General features: G+C 39.2%; 1 protein-coding gene across 3 annotated transcripts in view; it reads right to left on the minus strand.

Moving 5' to 3' along the window:
• The window catches only part of LOC131431043 (serine-rich adhesin for platelets-like), a 301,920-nt gene that overhangs the window by 264,392 nt on the left and 12,905 nt on the right, over nt 1-24,623 (minus strand). For all 3 annotated transcript variants that reach the window (XM_058596493.1, XM_058596484.1, XM_058596503.1), the window contains exon 2: nt 14,133-16,527. The gene's annotated coding sequence lies outside the window, so the exon portion shown is untranslated. The remainder of the gene's footprint in view (nt 1-14,132; nt 16,528-24,623) is intronic.

Here is a 24,623-nt window from a genome sequence, read left to right on the forward strand (position 1 = left end):
TACAAACCCAAAAATCCCTATATGTTCAAATTTTGCGACGGCCATTAGTCATGACGTCTCGTCACTCGTTTTAGCTTGAGACGTCAGATGAATATGGCACCTTAAAGGGTCACATAAATTGTGTGAAATTTGCGTCAAATGAAACTTTGCGTCAAATGAACTTTGCGTCAAATGAAACTGGAGGAAGAGAAATTAGCAATTACATGCATACACCGGTTGAGGGTCAATTAGTTCACTGTTCGTCATAGCAGTTGAGTTGTTGCTTACAAACGTATTACAAGGTTCATAACTGTTTTAAATTCGTGATAATTATTTAGATTCCCGATGTGGGTGCGAGGTATTTCCGGCCGTTACATTGGTATAAAATTGAGACAATATTCATCACAATTCATCATGCTTTTCGGGAGGGATCATCTGTTAGTCAAAATCAATCGAGATTTGAGTGTTTTTTATTGAGTGCTGCTTACACCTCGCACTTCGAAACCTTTTCTATGTTGGCCGGAAAATGATTTCAAACTAATACAAGCAGTTGTATGGAATTATGTTGGGCAGTTGAAGCAGTTCGTAAGTAAGGCTATCAAAGCGATCAGGAAGTTCGGTGACACCTTTGAAGATAAACCAAAAACGGATTAAAAAATGCTAAGCCTCGTTTGGATAAACGTACACTGAACGCGCTCGTCCAGAAGAGTAAGGTTTCTGTGCGTGAAGTTGGCTCTACAAAGTCAAATGTTTTTTCGTAAGAAACAGTAACAGCCAAAACGTAAACCGAAACAAGAAGCATCGATTATTGCTGGGAGTTCAAATCATAGACGAAGAAATATCCGTTAAATTTCTTTTCAATTTTTTTCCACCCCGACACATCGATTCAAGTAGAAACATTTATTAAGAATATTATGGTTTGGCAAGCTATTTTTGCCTGCTGTAAGATTTCACATCTCTTCATCACAACTACTTCGATGAATAACGAAATACCAAAAAAAAAAACGCATTCCAACAGACATGAACCAAATTCAACCAATTAAAGGACAATGTTTTCGTATGTTGGAGCCTCAATTAATTTTTACTGACAGTAGGACTAGCTCATTAGCATTATTGTTCAAGACCAGGGGTCAGGGCCTTCGGCCGCGAGCCACATATGGCTTTTGGATGCAAGGCAACAGCGAGAAAAAACATAATTTATAATTGCAGTAATACCTTTAAAATGACAAGAAAATATTTGAAATATTGATATTTTGTAAATTGTTTTTTTTACGAGTTAAAAAGTTCCCGACCACTGTTCTATGCATATTTGAAAAGTAAGGGACGTGCACAAGTTCAAACGGCAGCTTTTTCAGTATTTAGTTTTGATTCAGCTGTCGTTTGCCTATCATTGCATGCGGTAGTCAATGTCCACGATTAACGTAGCTTTCGTCAACTGTAAAGTTCGTGCTGTAATCGGATTTTTGTGTGTAAAAGGGCACAATCACAGCTAACGTGTGCTGTGAAATGCTGTACATTTATGAATCGGCTTCGATGTCTGTTGAAACAGGAAGTCAAGTTTCACTTCGGAAAGTAGTACTTTGACTTTGCGAATTTCCAATTTTCAATGAAAAGGGATGCAATTTGTGCTTCATGAGTTTTTTAAAGCTTGAGATGAGTTTCAAACTAGATCTTGGTGACTAAAAATAATACCCACCACTTTTAAAATCCTTACTTCAAGGAGAATTTTGCTCAACTCGTCAGCCGAAAACATGCCATTTGACTAAACCCACGTATCACAAACAGCATGGAAACAAAATGAATCCTAAACAATATATTTTGGATCGAAATGGGTTGAAAAATTGTTTACTGATGTGAATTTAACACTCGTTGACGGCGCACAGTGTCTATGTAAAGTGCACTGTTTCATCGAAGTGAAACTAATAGCGTTGTCAGTTTCTATACTGAAAACGATGTTTTGATCACTCCCAAATTCAAGCGCTAATTAAGCTTATTTACTGTCCGTGAAAAATAAATACGGTATAGGGGTTCTTCACATTTCCCAAGGTAGCTCTATGGCAGAGCGTTTCTACGAATTGAATTAAGTTCACTTGTTCGAGTCTTATCTTTAGGGCATTCTCATCGTAGGGAGATGAAAAAAAAAGCTTTTAACAATTTTTCTCTAGAATAATTCTTCTATTTGTTTCAAGCTGATAAAATTTCGTAGGCTTTTCAAGTGACACCAGAGCTCTCCTGCAGACCTTTCCGCCAAATTCTGAGGTTCACTACATTGAACCCGGATCAGTGCTACGCGAATTTGTTCACCCCGGCAACTCTATCCGACCGGTGATTTACGGTTCCTTGCCGGACGTCATTCTATTGTGCCGCAGCTATTACATTTAATGGACCATATCAGTGCGCCAGTTTGTATGTCCCCACGACGAAAAATTCCCATCACCAGAAAGGAAGCGAAAACAGCGACATGAGAGAAATTCGATCCGCCTGTTCCAAGTGGGCAGAACAAAACAACAACATCACGAAAAAAACAAACCTTCACATTCATATTCATAATAAAATTCACATAAATCAATGACAGGGCGCCGTACGCCCCAGCCTGTTTTCGGTTAAATTCGACGCTGGGGTATCGTGAAAAAAAGCAATATTTATGTAAACGACGGCAAAATTTATGTCTTCCCGAAAACCGTGGTCCAGGTTGGGTTGGGCAGATGATGATTGGTTGGGATTGCTCGCTCCGGAAAAGGTGTGGCAGTGCAGTGGAGCTACACACACACATACACACAAACGCGGGCACACATTTGCTGTAACCATTTCGCATACATTCACAGGAGGAAAAAAACAGGTAGAAAAGCAGCAGTCCTTCCGGAGACTAAATTCGGTCATTTTTTTGCTTCCTTGTGTGTTACAGATGATGATAATGGGTAAAGGCCGAGATGCTTGTTTTGCGAAAATTGGGAAAAATGTTATTTATGTATGCGGTGGCCCATGTTTTTTTGCAACCCAAGCCATTCCGAACTGTCGGTTGCACATACACAAACACATACTCAACATAACATAACATAAAGGGCCCCCGCTCATTCGCGCAAAAAAAAAACGGGGAGTTGGGTTGGCCTTCTTTCAGGCATTCGTTTGTCCATTCAAACGGCGATGATATATCGGCTGTGACTCTGCGTTGTTTTGATTCCCGTTTCGTCATCAGCAGCACCACGTAGAGGGAGGATGTCTTTTTTGTACTCCTGACTCGCCAGCAAGCTCTTCTCAGGATTGCATTTGGTGGATGGATTCGGTGTTTTTGCTTTGTGGGATTTGGAAACAATGGTGATAAGCCCGAAAATATTTGCATTGCAATGAAGGTTGGATGTTTTCATTAAAAAAAATTGACAATCTAGACAAAGGATTGTCTCAATATTGAACATTTACATGGTTTGTTGTGCATCAGCTGAGAGATAAGCTGTCTGAGTTTAGAGTGAACACAATTCAAACTAAAGTCGCTGACCACATATATCTTCAATCGTTCACAAGAAAGTATAAATAAATGGTAGAATAGAGAATTTTGATGCTTAACCTACTTGACGGAAGAACGACGACCCATCGGAAGTTTTCGTAGACGTCACGAAGTTGTTAATTTGGCAAAGTAGACAGCTTTCACTTTGAAATAGTAATGCATCCGCCCAATTAGAATTGTTAACGGGATTTGATATAATTTCAGAATACACGAGCTTTTGGCACATTCAACTCTGGGCAGCCGACTGCCAGAAGCCAATTTTATAAAGGAATCGATTAGTTTATCACTTTTATATCATGAATAAACCTATTGACGTAGGACTAAAAAACTATTGCCCTAACCACTCCTGAACTTTGTTTTGAATATTCAGGCTGCAGTTTTTCTGTGTTTCATTAGTTCTTTGAGAATATTAGATGCCCTGAAAAGAACCGTCTAGTTTGTGGATGTTGATGATGAATGGAGCTGATCACGTTCAATCAGTACTTCATATTTGAAATCATCCTACTTTTTGTTCCAATACGAAGAAATATTGAGAAATAAGTCGGTGAAGAGGCATTGAGGACCCTCTTAAAAATCATGATTTGCGGTGTCCGCTGTATCTCAGCGTAGACTAATCAGAAGTGAACAAATCAAAGCAGCAAAGTTAGAGCAGAAATTTTTCCAGACTCCAACGTTTCTGTTTGATTAAAATTCAAATTAAATTCAAAAGTACGATTTTTCACGAAAAAATCAGTCTTTTTGTAGCTGTAAAACCTCCCCATAGTAACAAACAACGAAAAGGGAAACGTTGGGGTCTGGTTTTTTTATATGTAGAATGTGTGTATGCAAAATTTGAAAAAAATTGGTGCAGTAGTTTTTGAATGACGATGGACACGGACTTCCAAAACCTGCTTTCGAGAAAAATGCGTTTAAAGTTTATTGTCTATAAAATCGAAGGACACAATTTATTACTCAAGGGAGCACGTAGGCTCTTACATTCTCAATAAGCCATTTTTTTTTGTATTTTGTTATAATGAAACATTTTGAGAAAGTTTTGTCAAGTTTTTAAGTCAATCGAAGCAGAAATCTTGGGCATGTGTTCGCAGCTCTTATTTCTTCGTAGTATGAGATTAGCAAAAATAAAGGTCCATAACCTGCTGAGTTTTGTTCCAATTGATTTCAAAATTTCACAGAATATTCTTGAAATGTTTTACTATCAGAAAATAGACAGAAAATTATAGATGATTTTTCAAAAGTGTTAGACCCTACCCGCCCCTTAAGTCTACATCCATTCATGGTAACAGCGGGAGCGGGTCATTCGCCGAAAGTCGTTTCGCCGAATGCCATTTCGCCGAAAGTCGTTTCGCCGAATGCCATTTCGCCGAAAGTTGTTTCGCCGAATTGGTCAATTCGCCGAAATTCGTTTCGCCGAAAGGGTTATTTCACCGAAAGGGTCATTTCGACGAAAGGGTCATTTCTCCGAAAGGGTCATTTCGCCGAAAGAATCATTTTTGACAAAAGGGTAATTTTGAATACATAACATAATAATTTAATTCAATTGAATTGATGTGGTGTAGCCTCATAACCGAAGCTACGATGGCTCGGCCGTACAAAGCCAGCTGAGTTAGCCGTTGCAAGCGGCGGCCTCTTGCATACAAACCTGTAACCACCTCGTTTGGTCGGTCTACTCAAAGTTAGGTTTCTTTGCTTCAGTTAGGTCTGAAAGAGCGGTAGCGAGGTCGGATAGCATACGAACAAAACGATGAGGCGAAGCCGCATTAGATATTTTTTCATCTGCAGTCAGTTGTCGCAAAAAAACGCAAACAATTGTCTAATAGGTACACTAAAAAAGTCAACATGTTTTTTTTAGGTATTCCGTTCTGAGGATCATGAACAAACCTACAAAAATTATTCAAGTCTTTGGATCATTTCAGAAGAACGATTGTAGGTCAACAAAACGGGAGTAAACATAATCATTTTTTATTGGTCTTTCATATCAATTTTAATCACGAAATTAAGACTAATGAAGATTTCGGCGAAATGACCCTTTCGGCGGAGTGGCATTCGGCTAAACGGCTTTCGGCGAAGAGATCCTGATCCAAAAAACTTGTTTTTACTGTATTAATTATGAGTAGTTTCATGCTCACTAAGCAGCATTTGCTGAAAGTTTTCTGTTAAAGACTGTCCCAGAAAGTATGGACGCAACCAAAAACCACTGCCATTTCGCAATGGTTCAGAATCTGTCAATTTTTATCACTGCGCCCTGTTGTTTACACTCTTCTCTAACCACTTGTGCAGTTGTTTATTCGTTTTCATTAGGTTGTTTGGAAATGCGTGGACTCTTAGCAGAACAACGTCGAAAAATTGTGTACAAATGGTGCACAGAACGCGGACTGTCACTGAGAAAGATAGCAAAAATGGAAGGAGTAAGTGAAAAAGCCATGCGAAATACAATCAGGAAGTTCGGTGAGGATAACATCTTTGAGGATAAACCGAAAACGGGTCGAAAAAAAGGTCCTGCTAACCCTCAGTTGGATAAACGTATACTGAAGGCGTTCGAGGTTTCAGTTCGGGAGGCTTCAATTCGGGATGTGGCCAAAAAAGTGGGCACTTCGAAATCAAATGTTCTTCGTGCTAAAAAACGTTTAAATCTTCAAACCTACGTGAAACTTGATTACAAATCCTTGCCGGGACCACAATATTATACGGTGCGAGAAGGGCAAGTGTTAAACCAGTCCGAGACATCGATTAAAGTCGAAAAATTTGGTAGGAAAGCTATGGTCTGGCAAGCAATTTGTAGCTGCGGTAAGATTTCGAAACCCTTCATCACCACTGCTTCAATGAACAGCGAAATATACATCAAGGAATGTTTACAAAAACGACTTCTACCCATGATTCGAAGCCACAAGGATCCTGTTGTCTTCTGGCAAGATCTTGCTTCTTGCCACTACTCGAGCATGAGCATGAACATGGCGAGGCAACTTTCGCCGATGATAACGTCATACGCTAATTAGTTACGGTAATTTTGAATTAGTTGCTCAATTTTTTTTTTAAATTTTTTTGAGTACTTCGCTAATTTCATATGAAATTAGTAAAGTCTCTCTCCCAAATACGCTTCACAACAACTCGAAGTCCAGTGAATAATTTGTTGCTAATTAGTTACGGTAATTTTAAACTTGTTGGCAACAAATTAGTAACAAATTACTCACTGGGTTTCGATTTGTTTCGAGTATATTTAGAAGGGGGGCATCGCTAACTTTATATGAACTTAGCGAAGTGCTCAACCAAATAAAAAATAAATTGAGCAACAAATTTGAAATTACCGTAACTAATTAGCACCAAATTATTCACCTATTTCCGTTGTCATCGGCGAGAGGTGCGCCTCGCTAAGTTCATGCTCATGATTGAACCACTTTTTACAAGCTTAGATTCAAATGAAAGGTCTTACTATCGCAAAGAATTTTATTGAGTTTTACCTAAATATGACGGAATCCGGTTACGGATTTACAGTGTGATAAGTAAATCTTCGAAACTGGACCTAAAACTGAACCTACCATTTAAAGGTTTTGTGAGTCGTAAATTGTTTCGCCTAAAGAGAAATAGTGTAAAAAAAGTACAGAGTTTTTTGTCTGTCTATTCCTTTTCTCATGGTCTTCTGACTAGAAGTAAAGTATCCTTGGAAACCACCCGTAACTTACGAAAATCAACAGATTGTATGTCAATTCTGTCAGCAACCTGTTCGATACGGTAAGCACCAATACAAAATGAGAGCCGCCGATAATGATTTTCTATTTCTCAAATCTAGGAACTAATTGAGAGCTAGTTCAACAACAAACTTTCCTTTTGCGTTTTTTTTTCCTGTCCGTTCGTGATATTCGCAAACAAACTTCACAACTCACTTAAGTGTATCAGTCAACTGTAAGCGTAATCCTGCTGGCCGTAACGAAAAAAATAGCTTTCCTTTTAATGATGCCAATCAGTGAACGAATCGCGGTTGCTCGGGGAGACACCGACATGGTCGGTGTGAGGTGCCTCGCAAGTTGCCATGAGGCGTAAAATTCTTCCGCATTACATGTCGACGTCGTCATCACCATCATCATCATCATCGTCATCGTGATCATCGCGCTGTCGCCGTTGGCCTATACTCGGAAGGGATGACACAGAAAAAAGGGATCACGACGTTGAGGCTGCGGTTGACAACGCTCGCAGGCAGCTGCACGCCATACAACACACAGCTCAGTCACAGAGAAATTAATCAGCGCATCGTCAAGAATTATGCCGGCTTGGGTTCGTCGTCGTCAACGTCGTCGTCGTCGTCGTCGTCGTCGTGCAGGATAATGGCGCTTGAACCCCCTGAGAAGAAGGGTGGTGCCTCTAAAGTAATCAATTGCAGTGCACAAGACGGTGGCGGGGCAGCGAGCAGAAGAAGCAAACTTGAGCACCACCCGGCCGTTCGGAATACCGCGCCTAGTTTTCTACTAATGATGATACCACAAGAGTTCGTTTCCACCTCGCCTCGGCAGGCAGTTTTTCGTTACGACACCCGAAGGCAGTTGCCGGCATCAAGAAACCGTAAAATGTGCGAATGCTGATTTGCACTTGTTTTGTGTGTTTGCGCTGCGGTGTGCTCTTAAAAACAAGCGAATTAACTTCATTATAATTTTAATTATAGAGTAATGAAAGAAAGAAAGACAACAACGAAAAAACAAAAAGGAAACCCATTCCCTCGCACGCTTGACGACGTCGCGAATATCTGTCTAAACGAGAATTATTCCACATACATACCGAAACTCTTGCAGTAGAGAATGGTCTCGGTTTCGGGCGAAACAACAATCCACGAGGCGAACTACCGTTTTGCCAGTTTGCCTGCCAGCCAAAGGTGATTCACACAAAGCTAGCAGGCAGTGAAATCATCGCAACCGTTCAAAATCGTGATTTGATAGTTTGATGGTGATTTACTTCATGAATTTTCAGAAGACGAAAAAAAAAATCCAACGGCGTGGTTAAGAGCGGAGAGTTAGAACAGCTAAGCTGCGTTTGAATGCAAAAACATGAAACGATTAAAAAATAAATAACGATAACGAGCCAAACACGATGCCAAGTTGGCTGAGGTAGATTAGAGGTAGAAATTTGTAATTAATTATGTGCTTTATAAATATTCCCGTTTTTTTTATTTAGATTGGCGAAAGTGGTGGCCATTCTAAAAAAACATGACATGACAGTCTTCGCAACTAAGACCTAACAACGTATGGCCCAAAAACGTGCTCGAGCCGCTATCGGCCATGAAACTTTTTCCTTATTTTTGCCGAACGACGCCTCGTGCTCGAAAACACTGGCAATGAGTCTTTGATGAACGGTTAACAAAAACCCACACGTAAGTTCTCTTGGTGAAACGGTAGCCCGAGCTCTATGTGAAATGTTTTTTACCAGTTGTGCCAGTTAATAATGCAACCAACTCACGAATATCACATCGAAAAAAGCGGGTGGGTAATGTCACTGACATAACTGGAGGACGTGAATACGAATAAAATTGGCCGAAATTATCATAAAGAAACTTGTTTTAATGAGACTGTTTAGATGACAAGAGAAAGCCATTATCACACCACTAGATGGATTAAGAAGAGTGTTTTTTTTAAACGGCGTTCGACCTTTGCTTCAATTCATAAGGCACCCGATTGCCTACCTTTCGGATCATTCTCACATTGCTTTTGAATGTTTGATTGAGTAACTCCGAGTAATTTTGCACGTTTCTTTTACGTTTTCGACGGATCTTGATCGTTCTTCGTCTTCCACGGACGGATCGCTCCGGCTCGTTTTTCGTGTTTCAAAACAAAATTGCCACTTTTAGAACACCTTCGGCACATTCGTTCAGCCTGAGCATGCTCAGCATACACTTCCACCCAAATACGATGTCTTTCGGTGGTTGTTTTGTGAGTTTTTTAGAAGAGTGTAGCAAGTACCTTTAAAAAGGGGGGGGGGGGGGGGTGTAATGTCAGTAATGGCATAACTCCGGAATTACTGAATGGATTGCCACCAAACTTGGCACAAGTGCTTCTTGCATTTCAGAGATGGATTGAGAAATATTTGTATAGGGGTGGGAGCGTAGCAAGTGTCATAAACAGGGGGGTGTCATAGAAAAATTCATATAACTTGACGAGAATCGATACGTTTTGAAGTCCATAGAAATATTTTGCATGTCTCACATATGACTATACGGGGGGTGGATGTAGCAAGTGCCTTTGAAAAGTGGGGGTGTAATGTTTTAAACGGCATAACTCCGAAACTACTGAACGGATTGCCACCATACTTGGCACAGATACTTCTTGTTCTTCTGAAAAGGTCATAAGGGTATTTTAATGGGAGAGGGAGCGTAGTAAGTGTTCTTAACCCCCTGGTCATGAAAAAATTGGTCTAATTTGATGACAATCGATACTCTTTGAACACCATAGAAACAGTTTGCATATATTAGATATGATTATATGGGGGGTGAATGTAGCAAGTGCCTTTAAAAAGGGAATGTAATGTCTGTAATGGCATAACTCCGGAATTACTGAACGGATTGCTATCAAACTTGGTACATGTACTTCTTGCTCTCCAGAGATGGTTATAAGAATATTTTTATGGGGGAGGGAGCGTAGCAAGTATCATCAAACTCCCTTTTGATCCCCCCCTGGTCGTTTTGAAAATCATAGAAACATTTTACATACCTTAGATATGACTATACGGGGGGCGGATGCAACAAGTGCCTTTATAAAGGGGGGCGTAATGTTTGAAACGGCATAATTTCGCAACTGCTGGACGGATTGCCACCAAATTTGACACAGATACTTCTTGCTCTTCTGTGATGACCATAAGGGTATTCCAATGGGTGATGGAGCGTAGTAAGTGTCTTTAACAGGGGAGGTCATGGAAAAATGGTCTAATTTGACGAGAATCGACACTTTTTTAAGACCATAACAACATTTAGCATATATTAGATATGATTATATGGGGGGTGAATGTATCAAGTGACTTTAAAAGGGGGATGTCCCTCTAAAAAGGAGGTGTAATGTTTGTAACGGCATAACTCCGAAAGTACTTAACGGATTGCTATCAAACTTGGCACAAGTTCCTTTTTCTCTTCAGAGATGGTCATAGGCGTGTTTTTACGAGGGGAGGGAGCGTAGCAGGTGTCATTAACATGATTACCTTGACGAAAATCGATATTTTTTGAAGACATTAGAAGCATTTTGCATACCGTAGTGGCAAGAATTTCAAGGACGTTTTAGATTGTAGTATTGCTGTTGTTAATTCGAATGCAACGCAATTTTCTTAAAATAATTTCGAAGGATCTGGTTCCATTTTGCCTGAAAATTCAAAGAACTAAGGGAAAATAATCTTTATCTGCCTATGAACGCGAGTGTATTCAAGTCTCAGCATAACTACGAGACAACTAAACGACCACCACCACCAATGTACCAAATATTTTTTTAAAAGCACAGATACTTCCTTCACTACTCCCGGTAACCATTGAGGAGATCAGTAGTAAGTTCACTGACAAAAAGGAAGTTAAATCAAAATAGATTATAAGGTTATTTTGAGGGTGAGGGAGTGTAGCAAGTGCCCCGAACATCGAAAGTGGAAAGGAAAATTAAACAGGTTTTACGAGAAATTGGTACTTCTTTACGAGTACAGCATATTTCTAGCAACTAAGTTCACAAAAATATTCACAAGAGGAAGGGGGAATATGTATTCTCAACATTAATCTGAATTGACGAAATCATACAATAAATGTGCATTTTATTATGTAAATTGAGAAAACTGTCGACTCAAGGTGATTGAAATAAGATTACAAAATTTCAAATATCTTCAGACAGGGTTGCAAAAGTCTGTATATCCGAAAAAAAAATCTGCAGTTAGCAAGTATGTCTTGCTGGTAGCAATTTCTCTATAAAGTATAGTATGCAAAACTGACTTGTCCAACCAAAAAAAAAAAAAGGTCGCGACAATTTCAAAAGTCTGCGAAAAACTCGATTTTTAAAAGTCTGTAAAAGTCTGCACAACAAAAAATGTCTGCAGCACTATGTACGAAATCTGCAGATTTACAGACAAATCCGCAGATCTGGCATCTCTGATTAACTGAATCATTAACTCTGATTAACCGTGAGCATTCAAATCAAATACCAAGTCACTTTGAAGTCACTTGCTACCGGGAAAACTTCGGAGTTGTGTATCATCACATCCACAGTAGTTCTGTTGGCAGAACGATTCGATTTGTAACTGTTTCTCTGAGAGCTTAAGACGTTAGTTTTTGGATTTAGTTTTATTTTATTTTCCTGAACTTGGATTCAGGAACAGAACTCTGGGCTTGGATTATAGGTCTAAATTTTGTAGCACGATTAGGAACTTTCTGGATAAAGATTCTGACCTTGGATCTGTGTTCGGGACTTCGATTCTAGACCAAAGTTCTTAGTCTGAACCCTTGGATACTGGAACGAGATGCTAGACCTCAACTCTTGACCTATTGATATGAATTCTGAACCTGGACCCAGCTTCGGGAAGTTCTTGACAGAGGACAGAGGAGACCTGGACTTGGACTTTGGTTCTGGGCCAGAATCCTGATCCCGGATTTACACTCAGAACCAGAACTCCTGACGAAGTTTTGGAACCTGAAACTAGATCCTGAACCTTGACTCTTCGTCTGAATTCTGGACATAATAAGAGATTCTGAGTGAAAATCGGGATCCGAAATCTGGGCCTGAATTTTGTACCTGAGTCCCAGAAACGAACTTCTGGCAGGGAATCCTGAATTCTGAACATGACTTGAACTTCAGTTTTGGACATGAATTCTTATCCCAGACCTAGATTCTGGATCTGAATTCCTTAAGAAATTTTGGAACTGAACCTAAACACTGATTTGGGAAGCAAGATTCTGGACCTTAGTTCTTAGTTCTAATTAGTACACATATTAGTCTCAATTTGGTGTTTATTACCACTGTTTTCGGTACGTCCGGGACTCGCTTTAATCGAGGTGAGTTTTCTGAACCATCAGCTGGTAAATCCTAAAAACTGGGAGAAATTCTTGCTCAATTAAAAAGAAACACGTTGCTTTTATAGTTGCGTTCCAAAATGCACTACTGAAACAGATATTTTTTCGCCCATTAGCCTATAACTATGGAACCGGAAGGATAAAATCCAAAAACATACTATCGAACTCCAAAACCTTTCATTGGAACCTAAGTTTTTGAACATCAGTTAAGTTACCTCCAGGAGGCAAGGAGTTTGTAGCTCGGTATGGAAAAAACAAGCTTTATCTATAAAAAAAAACCTTCTTTAATCCAACTAGTAGTGTAGGGATGGCTTTCTCATATTACCTATATTTTCAAAAACATCACTAGAAGATTCTGTCAGTATTTTTTTTAACTTGTATAAAATAAAAAACTTCCTTTGAGAATAAACTTCTCTAACCTTTTTTTGTTAGTTATGTCTAGTTAATATAGAGAGAAATGTGACAACCCTGTACTCTTTAAAAATTGAACAAAGAACGCTTCTTGCTAGGCGGTGGCGTTTTTCCGTATCAGTACGTACCGATGCGTACCGGTTTTGCATCGTCATTTTGTATGACAGTTTGAAAGTTTTGATACTCATTGCCCTGTAATTTCGGAACCGGAAGTCGGATCTGGATGAAATTGCGCAGTATCTTTTAAGACACTAAAAGCTTTAATTTGAATAGGTATATGTGGAAATCGGTTTAACCGTTGCTGAGAAATCGAAGTGAGTCCGGTGTTTGAAGCTTTTTTTCACTACTGCTGGTGCGTTTGGAAGCGGAAACCGTGGACGGTTACTAGTCCACAGTAGATTTATATATTCACTAACCAACAAGGTCTGCCAACTAGATGAATTTACCAGTAAGTTTTAGAAATTTTTGCACCTCGTTTCGTCATCACTTTTGAAAAAATACTCATGAAATTGAAAATTTTTCACTTATCCTGCTGTAGTAGCGGAACCAAAAATTGGCTCTGGATCAACTTTTCGGGGACTTTTTAAAAAATTTCAAGGTCTTTTATTTGCATCTTAGATTGTGAAAATCCGAGAAAAATGAGTGCGCATTTTCTCATAGATTTTTTTTAATAGAAGTTTTAACCTTAAGGTCATTGGCGTCTTCGAGCCAGAAAAATTTTCTGACCCGGGGGGTTGGGAACTGAACCCAGGTGGGCTGCGTGAAAGGACATCGACTTACCCATCACGCTATGCCCGTCCCTTCTCATAAATTTGCACATATTGCCTTTTAATTCCGGAACCGGAATTCGGATAAAGATAAAATTCAATAGCAATCTATGGGACCTTAAGACCTGTCGTTGGAATCTAAGTTTATGAAAATCGATCACGCAATTTCTGAGATAAGTGAGTGACAATTTTTTGTTTTTTTTTGGTGCATATCACCCTGTAAATCTGGAGCCGGAAGTCGATATATGACACTCGGTTCTCTGGGTCTTCGTTCAGAAGTCAGTTTTTACAGTGATTGCATAGTCTTTCTGTAGGAGAAAGGCAAAAGAATTAGCACCGATCCACATTCATGGTTTGATATTTTCAAAAACAACATTGCGTCTCCATCGTAACCACGAGAGCATGGAAACGCTTGAAATTTTTTCACACTGCAAAAAAAAACAAAACACAAAACGGTCACACTCACCTTTGAACGCCGTCGACGAGATCCGCTTATTTCCAGTGCCACTGGGTCACTGGGTGGCGTCGGTCTACGTTACTGATTTTGACCTTCGCGGCGAAGATTTACGCTTTGTCGGCTGACTCACTGATTGACTGACTGACGCACGCACGAACGCACGCAGCCTAGCCTACCAAGATGCGTGTCTATGCGCGTTGTAATCACCACAACAGCGGCAGTTCAGGTTGACACCACCTTTTTTTTCAACGCCTACTTTTCCCGTTGAATTTTACCCCGCACCGATTGAATAACGATCACTTTTCGGACGATGTCTGTCGGTATGTCGGATGGATGTAGGAGTATGTGTCTCTACACTCAGATTCGGCGATGAATAATGCTTTTCATTAGCACTGTTTTCATTTGCCTGATCTTCCACGTTTTTTTCATTTATTTATTTTCTCGCTCTATCCACTTACACCAAAATGGGCCCCCACTTATCATAAAGTAATCCCACTAATCACAAACTTCCTTCTCGACGGATGGGATAATGCTTCCGTTCGATCCTTTCTTTTCCGTATTTTTTTTTCGTTTCGTATTTTCGAGTACGTTATTTTTCCCACCGGCACAGTTCGGATAAGCCAATGGGGACTCCACTCGGGAAAATTGATATTTATTAGGAGATGATGCAGACGCGTGTAAGGTCTCCGGAACCCGCCTCCTGCAAGGGCCTCCGCGCACGGTTAGAGGAAGAGGAGAAGAGCAAGCCGCTGTCTGCTGCTATGTTTATTCAATTAATTTTCCATGCGCAAGATATATTTCGCCCTTCCAGCAGCCACACCACACCACGGTCACGTCGCGTTTGATGATGGTTTGGGGGCGTGAACGCGGAAAAAAATATTATTTACGGCAGGGATTATTTAATAAATTCTGCTGTTGTACCGCGTCTGCTAATGAGATTAATCACTTTCGGGTCGAATTCGCGCTTGTCACTCGTCTGCTCATTCCCGGTATCACTAACTGCGCCCGTGTGATTTCTTGTTGTTTTGTTTTGTCGATTTTGGCACATTAACTCGCACACAAACACACACAAACACTTGACTTGACTTGGCGCGAAGTTTGTTTATTGTTTTTTCTTCTTCTTCTTCTTCTGTTTTTTTTTGCCTAGAGACTAGTCTACATTTAAAATATTTCTTTTCTTCGAAGGACGGTAATTTTTTCACTTTTTTTTTCTAATGCTACTTTCTCCGTTTAAAACTTTACAGTGGAAAGTGATTGAGATTTCTTTTTGTTTTGTCGTTCACAACCCCATGAGATTTGAGTGGTTTTTTTTTCTACAAAGTACACACACTGAGTAAAAATCGGATAGAAAATATCGGTTTTATACATATTTCGCTGACACAGTTACACTTAAGCTACCGAGTAACAAATATTTAACATCTTTCCTATGTATTTATTTCTTTCTTCTTCTCTAATACGTTTCAGGAAACTACTACGGAAGTATAGTTATACCGGCTGATGCCGTCGAGTATAGAAAGAATTAACGTAGTAAAATATTGCACAACCTTCGAAGAGCTTCTGCGAACAGCACGACTACAAACAGGCTTGAGGCCGGTAGGCAGCTTCCGTGAGCTACATTTTCGGCTTCCGTGAACATTACAGATTCCCAGTCAGAGTCAGTCCGTTTCGGCGTTACAGGATTGCGTGCTCCATCCAAAGAGGCACCACAGACAGAGAGACAGAACCAGATAGATAGACAGAGAATGGACAGTTTAATTCAACGACACAATTTCCACTTGAAATTAGTCTGGTTTCTGATTTTCACTGATATCTTCTACGTTTTTTTCTGCTTGAGATTGGCTTCGGTTTTATTGCCTCCGCTTCACTCGCTTCGGTGCTCCTTGGGGCCTCGGTCGGTGTGCCCTCGGTCGTCACACTACGCACTCACCCACCCGCGTCTTTGGCAAAGGAATGTTCGGTGGTCTCTTCCCGCCAGTCGTTCGGTAGCGCAATTCTTCACGATGTCAAATGCCCATAACTTTTCCCAGGCCTTTCCACACGCGCTTGCACACTTTCTTCGCGAACCCGCACGCTTTCGGACGAACGACTTTGACGACAGGAGGAATTATTTTTAATTATTCAATTTACATTTATAGGCCCCGCCAGAATGCGCTCGCTGCCCACAACGACAACGACGACGACGTTCCTCGCCTTTTTGGCAGAAGCTCCCATCTCCGAAGTCGCTCCGATGGCCGTCGTCTTCCTCGCGCACCACTCGGCTCTCGCTCGGCTTATTTGGTCTTGAGTTTGATTCGTTGGCCCATTTTGTTTTCTTCTGCTGGCTGCTGTCGCTGTCCCGCTGAGAGACTCGACGAGTTTTCCGCTTGATGAATTGTTGAAATTCTATCGACAACTATTTGGAAATCTGGAAACAGAGGGAAATATGATAGGCTTCGTTAGAGAATGTGCTTCCACGAAAGTCAATGCTGGAGGGTATCGAGATACAAGAAATTGAATCTTAAAGTGGACAGAATTTAAACAGGGTTCCAATCGTTATTTGAAAATAAAGTTCAGAGAAAATTAGAAAAAAATGAACATTTTATATTTGTGTGTTCCATCTTCAAATCATCAGTACATTACATTTGGATCTAAACTTGTGAAAATTGGTTCGGTGACCTATTAGAAAATCGAGTGCAACTTGTTCAAGCTTTTGTTCATTGTACTCCATTACTCCCGGACCGGAAATCGGATCCGCATACAATCTCAAGAAGGTTATGGGACTATAACATATTTTTTTTAACCTCGTTACTCCTGAACCGGAAATCGAATTCGGATGAAATACCGAAGCAGGTTATTCAACGTACTAGAAGGTGATATCAATCAGAGATTATGCAACAAAAACACCACCTGTTTTAATCCACCTAGTGGTGTAATGATGCCTTTTTCATATTATTCATTTTCTCCTATATATTACAGCAAAAATTCATCAAATTAGTACAATTAAAAAAGTTTGTAAAAGTGCACTCGGGGAAAATGTCATTTCGCTGAGATAACTCATTGGGTAAGTTAATTTTCGAAGAAATTTCTCATTCGAGTAAATGACCCTTTCGGCGATATGGTTTAATCGAAGAACTGATCGCATTCGGTGAACTGATCTCCGGGGAAATCTATGTTCAAAGCGATTATTTTGTCGTTTGAATGGCCCCTTCGATGCAAAGACGAATTCACTTTGCAAATTAATCTTCGTCGAACATTGGTATATAGTGTAATGGCGCATTCAGTGAAAAGTGCCATTCGGCAAATTTTTCTTTGAAGAATTGGGTCGTTCAGTGAAAAGTTCCATTCAGTAAAATGGCTTCATCAAATGGGTGAATTGACCCGTGAATAAAATTGTTCTCCGGATAATTCGATCATTTGATTAGAAGAGTCATTAAATGAAACAGCTCATTAGGCTAAATTGATAATTCGGTGCTTTAATATTTATTTGAATAAACAATTTTGTCGAAGATCAGTTTGTCAGATGAACGATTTCGTCGAATGAGCGAATGAGAAAAAATCGAACTGATCTTTGAAAGAATTGTACTTTCGATGAAATAGTACATTCTGTGAATTGAAATGCTCATTCGATTGATTGACCCATTCATGTTGCAAATTGCTTATTTCGGTGAAGAACTGGGAACAAATTACCCGTTCCGTAAAGTGACTCGTTTGACGATTATTTTTGTCAAAAACTTTAAAGTTTTGGTATAAGATTCGATTAAATTTCCCGTTCGAAGAATTGATCTACGGTGAAATGGCCTTTGACGAAATGGTCTAAAAAATCACTACGTTTTCGGTTAATCTGGGATTCTTGTAATTTATCTGTTTTTTTTTCATACCCACATCGATTCATTACAAATGCTTACACAAACTTAATTCAATCGAACAATAATTCTAAGCCTTATATCCAAAATCTCTCAGCTAGAAGTATAAAGTTAATCAATTTCCGTATGCAATTTCATTTACAGACATTGGAACATGAGGGATTTCACAAATTTTGAGAAAAATTAAGATGAAATATGGTCAAAGGCTAGCTCTCGAAACAATTTTTAAATTTGTCTCACTTTTCGTCTTCGACTCATCGTAGCATTAGTAGTTTATGTAGAACTGGTAATGCCACTACGAGATTCATCATAAACAGCTAAGTAAAAATCGTGAAATCAATGCTATTGACTATGTCATATTTTGCACCCAAGCGCAATGGTTTTACTGATGTGCCGAACGAAATCAAATGACGACTTCCAGGCCTCCAGCAGATGGTGCTTATCTAGAGGATTTCGTATCACATGGGTAGCCGGTTTGAACTAAGTGCATTCATGTTGTATTGATTGTAGCGAAAGATCTTTTTTTTTTCCTACTAAATTCGTCTTCGATTTCTCGGTACGTTAGCAGTTTTGTTCTATTTGTGCTGGGTTGGAGTTATTATTTTCGTTTGGTAGTTCAAGTAGAATTGCAAAGTTGATTTTCACAAATATAAGAAAAAAATAATTCGTTGTGAAAATCATCGAGTTCTTTTAACGTTTCGCGATATAATTTCATGATTAATTTTTAATTTTTGACAGTCAAATTTTCATAATTTTCAAGTTTGAGGCAGATGGAATATTTTTTTGAGGAGCGGACATAGTTTGAACGATCGCCTTTTATGTTGGCTTTCGGCATTCGATTCCCAACCTTTCTTATGGAGTCATATGTTTTTCGTCAGTCAAAAATAAAAATAATAACTAACGGCATCATCAGTAATAAGCACTAGAAGAAAATCAAGAAATTAGGTCCGTGTCCATTCTGTTCGAATTTCGCAGACTGGTGTTCCAAAAAAAAAAAATGAACAGAAAACCATCAGCCAGCATACGAAACAGGCCTATACGTGGGGAAAATATTTTACTGCGTTCCTGTGCCGTGCGTCACGCTTTGCAAACGATTTTCTACCGTCTGTCGGCTGAATCACACCGGCCGGGCCTTCGTCTGTCCACCGGTGTGCTGAAACCGAAACCGTAGATGATTGATGATCTACCTACTGCTGATTGTCGTCGTAGACCGGCAAATTTTCCTATGGACACAGATTTGTTGGCCTTCCGACGGCGCTGCAACGCCTAAAACGGTGAGGATTTGGATGATGTGGGCTTACTTGCGGAATCGCCCACTTCGCCGGCAAAGAAAACTCTGGCTCAAAATCACGCCCACGTGATTTTTGACCGCAAGTTGGGAGTGGATTTTGTTTGGATTCCAGTTTCATCCCGGAAAAAAGTACCCAATCAAGGTCTGTTCGTTTTCGGCAAATCACTGCCGACGAAAGCCGACTTTTACACCGGGGTTAAAAAAATCGGATAAATTTATTAAGACCAAGAAATCGTTTACTCTCTCTCCTTATTTTATTCGGAAATGACTACTCTATTGGCTGAGGTTGATTTAATCGAAATCCAAGTTTCGATTCTAGTTAGAGCGCACTCAACTCGAGAACGTATTGGTTGGGGAGAATAGAAATGCCAATTTGTAGATACTATCAATACCGTACCTTTTTCTGCTCGAATTTGTTCCGGCTATACTCAGAAGCTCAAACAGGAGAAAATCATGAACAAACGAATCACGAATGGCATTAAACGTCCCTAACTTTTCAAGCCACATACCACGTTACTGATGTTGTGCGTCGAACGAAACGAGATGTTCTTCTTCATAAAGAATACATAAAAATAAACTGCACATTTTTTGTTTCTCTCGTGTCTATGGGAATGTTTTCTTAATTGACTGCGGGTACGGTCGACTTTTTCCTATTACCGATCTGGGAACCAGGATGAATAACCTCTTCCTTGTTTCTCGACTGCGACTGGTGGCGCTGCAAATGCCACTGCGTGCAAGTGATAAGTTTGGGATTTAATCAAAATTTTAATTAGTTTGAAAAGAATAATACAAAAACGACGACCACGAAGACGAAAGGAGATGGTGACGATGATGTTGATGATGATGATGATGATGATGATGATGACCATGTTAGAAAGGAGCAGGCCTCAATGTGCTGGCTACTTTTCCCAGGTTTATCCAGGGCGATTAACGTGAAACGAAAAGATCACGGCAGATTCAAACTGGGAAACTTCACGATTCCGTTCGATGGTTGCACCTTCCGGCACAATCAGTCTTGAGTTCACCTCAGAAACAACCAGTGAATGACAGTACATAAAAGTATCGATCGGCCGATTGTTTCCGTTTCTTTACGTATTTTTTTCTATCTACTAAAAACCCGTCATCCGGGGATACGAGAATGGGCTTACGACTGAGCCGAGCAAACGGTCGGGGAAAATTTGTGATGAAAATTTTATAAGAAACGACAACAGAAGAAAGGACAAAGTTTCCTGTCTTTTTTACTGTTCGTTCCCGTTTCTTTCCTGGCTTACCGGCAGCCACCATCGCACCATCTTACCAGCGAACCTTCCATAAAATGATCAAATCTTGTCACTAGGTTTCTTCTTCGAACTTCGGTTCGGTAAATTTCTGTTTCTATGTTAAGTTTTATTTTTTCCAACTGACGACGACTATACGTTTCGGGTCGCTGGCTTCATTCGAGGCGACAGAGCCAGATGATTCTCCCAAATCGGATTCCGATTCGTCGTGGCAACAGCAACTGCAGCAGGTTGAAATTCTTGCCATTTTATTTTGGGTTATGCGCAGGAAAATGCTGTAATTGACAGTGGGGGGGGAAATTTGTCATATGATAAGTTTTTCGTTTGTTTCAAGGCGTTAGGGATGTTTGGCTACCAGAAACTATTTCACACTCTCGTAATGTTGGCTAGAAAACAAATTTTTAGCTTCTAAAAAAATTGTTCGCGTTACTTATCGCTTTTGGAGATAGAAAAAATAAAGCGATTAGTCGGTACTTATACGGTTACATCTTCGGAACCGCGAGTATCGGCAATTTGAAATCTTCGAAAGTAATCTATCATCTAACATAATAGCAGCCTTTAAACGAGCCTAGGATTATTGATGTCAGTTAAGCTATCTCTGAGAAAATTTAGCGAGAGGGAAAATTGCGTTTTGTCGTTTAGCTATTCATTATGTCGCCGGAACCGGAAGTGACAGTCAATTGATCTTCGACTTGATTCACCACCCAGTACTAACCAAGAAAAACTGAGCAAAATGGGCAGTGAGAAAAATAGTTCATACTCACACACAGACATTCCTCAAATTCCAATGCAAATTCCGTTCAGTTTTGGTCGGATTTTACATCTTGCCATTACAGTGAAATGCTTTGTAGCATTATACCACAAACATCATCTAGATGGTGCCCAAGGGCATGAACCCTCCTGAAGTTCCGTATTGTATTATATTATTTATATGGCTCATTGTTAACGGAAATACTGGTCCCGGTAAGTCGCATTCGCCTAAAAGCAAACTTGAGTTATTTTTTTCTTCTTTCAGTATAAATTGAACTTGAAAGAGTGATAAAATGTAATATTCGAAAAAAAGAATATGACTCGTTGACCTAATTCTCTAACGAAAACAACAATACTTTCGTATCATTCTAACAATATATGAATTTGGCAAGTGCCAATTTCTTGCTTTGAATAAAGTGACGTGTTAAAGGCGTTCTGAAACGATCGAAACAAAAGGTAGACGTAGTGCACCATGTTAGCACTATAACGTAGCGGAATTTCCTGTTAAGTTTTAACTTAAACACTATGTGGTGTCTCTAGAAAATTTGTCGTTCGAGAAAAGATAAGCTTCATATCTTTAATATCTTCGATCGCACTAAACGCAAACAACACCGACATTATGCTTCCATGTCGTCGAAAATGTAAGTTCAGCGTAAGTTCCGCCTTAATTGATGAATTGTGCTGGGACGCTAATATTTAAAGAGAGTCAATTCACACAATATTTGTATCGAATACTCGAACACTGTTTCGAATTGAATTGATTTGCGCAGAGTGCATGAAGCTATAAACATAAGTGAGACCTTGGTCAACGCTTCAGGATCACATCAGATACGTAAAACTGAGCGTCATGTGTGACTGAAATATATGCAAAAAAAGGTTTAAATAAGCTTCCTAGTTGGACGACTTTAGAAACAGTTTTTGTTTGTTTCCTTTTAACATTAAAATCAAGCCCTTTCCAGGCGGAAGATACGGACCGCATAAAAAAAAACAAAAACTAAGTCAAAAAAATTTATGAAAAGTCGTATTTTTTAAAGAAAATCGTAAATTCCCAGTCGACAAGACAAGACGCACAACTTTGAAATCTTACATGAAAAATCGTATAACTTTGAAAATTCACTGCAAAAACTATAATTTGCATAATTTTGAAAGTTATTTGAAAAGTCGTTATATTTTCTAATTATAAGTTGACGTCTAATCAAAAGATCAATTTCTCCGACGCACAAATTTATTCTCAGGCTAGTTCATCGATTGCTTTATTCATTTTACTTAATGGTACATTTCCCTGAATGAGCAGATTCTTCTAAGAACAATTTGTCGAATGACCCTTTTAACTGAATTACGACAAGTGAATTCGTCATTGCACCGAATGGGCCATTCAATTGACAAAATAATTACTTTGAACATTGGTTTCTCCGAAGATCAGTTCTGCGAATGAACCATTTCACCGAATGGGTCACTCGAATGAGAAATTTCTTCGAAAATCATCTCAACGAAATGACCTTTTCCCCGAATGTACCACTATTTCAATGATCGATTCACCCAATGAGCCATTTCACCGAGTGTGCTTTTACACATTATAGGCCTTTTTATCGAATGAACATTTGAACAAAGATCTTTTTTTTCGCATATTATTTCGTAGATAGAATAATTTCGTCGAAAAACATATAACAATAAGCAATTTTATCGCTCGAAATAGTTTTGAGATTAGTTCACCGAATGAGCGGATGCCTCGGAGGTCAGATCCAGAGATGAGCCATTTTGCCGAACGTGATTTTTCATCGAAGGCGTCTGCAAAATTGAATAAATAATTCCACCAGAAGCCAATATCCACATATCAATTCACTGAACCATTTCACCGAATAAGTAATTACTCGAATTCGCCAATTTGACACTACTCCAGCAACAGTTCGGACACGATTCGTTGTCTTGCAATATGTCTCGGTTTCAACTTGCATGGCGTCGAATTTCCAACCTTTTGGAAGAACCCTAATGCTCGTAAAAGTAGCCGTTTGTGTCACACTTAATAATGACAATGGCAAGCTCTTGATTTCGGCCTGAACTTCGGTACAATAACCTTTTTGGGAATGAAATCTACTTATTTAATTTGTTTTATAAATTTCTTTAGATTTTTCCAATGCAAGTCCATAAAGTAATTTTTTGTCTGCAAAATGCCCACGCAGCGTCGATTTAGCTCAAATTTTGTTGAGAAGTTTAACCATGTTGAAACTAGAGCTTCGCGAAGTTGGAGATAACCCTTTTTTATTGGCACCCCAATGCACAGTGGTCCGAAACGGGAAATTAGCGTGACAAAAATATTTTCACTTTTAAATATTAGTTTTTTTGTAGTTGGTGTCTTCACGAAAGTTGTTTGTAATCAAATGGCGCTCCTTTTGATGAAAGAAGTTACTAGGGTGGTCCTCATTTAGATTGAAATCTGAAATCTAACTTTCGTAACTGGACTCAAAAATGATTTTGTTGTAGGAAATTTTGTTTTGAGCAACTTTGTTGAAAAAATCACCTCTCTAGCTTTACATTTGATCGAGTTACATCAATTTTCCCGAGTAAAAGTAGGGTGACTCCTGAACAATCACTTTTTTTTGTTCTAACTTTTTTGTGAAACGCTCTACGGAAAAGTTGTCTTCAGAAGAGTTGTTGAACTAATCATTGCGCACAATTTTGCTCAACCAAGCCTTTTCATATGAGCTACCAGTAAAAAGTTATGATTGTTTTTTTAATCAAAAACTAGTCAAGCTTCAAATATCAATATTCATTAGATGCCAGATCAATAAAAATGTATCCTATGCGATTTCTGAAAGGTCATAATATAAGTAAAAATTTAAGAGAAAATTGGTAGGGTGTTATTTTTTTAAATTATTTAAATTAGTTCTAAAAATACCTTCCGAAAACTCTAAAATATTGCATAACTCTTAAACGCCTTAACGTATCAACATACTTGCTTTAGCAAAATAATAGTATCAAATTATTTCTACAAATGTTCCATACATTGTCCATTCGAGAAATGAGATACATAGTGCAATAGAGATCAATCGACTTTGCACCTCCACCCGATTCCGCATCAGCATGACCGAACACGCTTCCGAAATGCGCTCACGTTTCTGGTTTTGGTCCGAAGTCAGCGTTAAAAACAGCTACATATAATCACTTCTGTTTTGAATAACGATGTGTTGATTTTTCGATCGAATCCTAGTGCTAGCGTTATTAGGGATACAATTGAAATACACTGAGGTCTTTTTTACGCGGTTTTTTTTTGTATGCAGTTTTTTACGCGACTTTTTTTCGCGGATTTCCGAAGTCACGCGGTTTTTTAAGTGTTTTTTGT

The sequence above is a fragment of the Malaya genurostris genome, chromosome 1, assembly GCF_030247185.1.
Source record: "Malaya genurostris strain Urasoe2022 chromosome 1, Malgen_1.1, whole genome shotgun sequence".
NCBI classification, from domain to species: domain Eukaryota; kingdom Metazoa; phylum Arthropoda; class Insecta; order Diptera; family Culicidae; genus Malaya; species Malaya genurostris.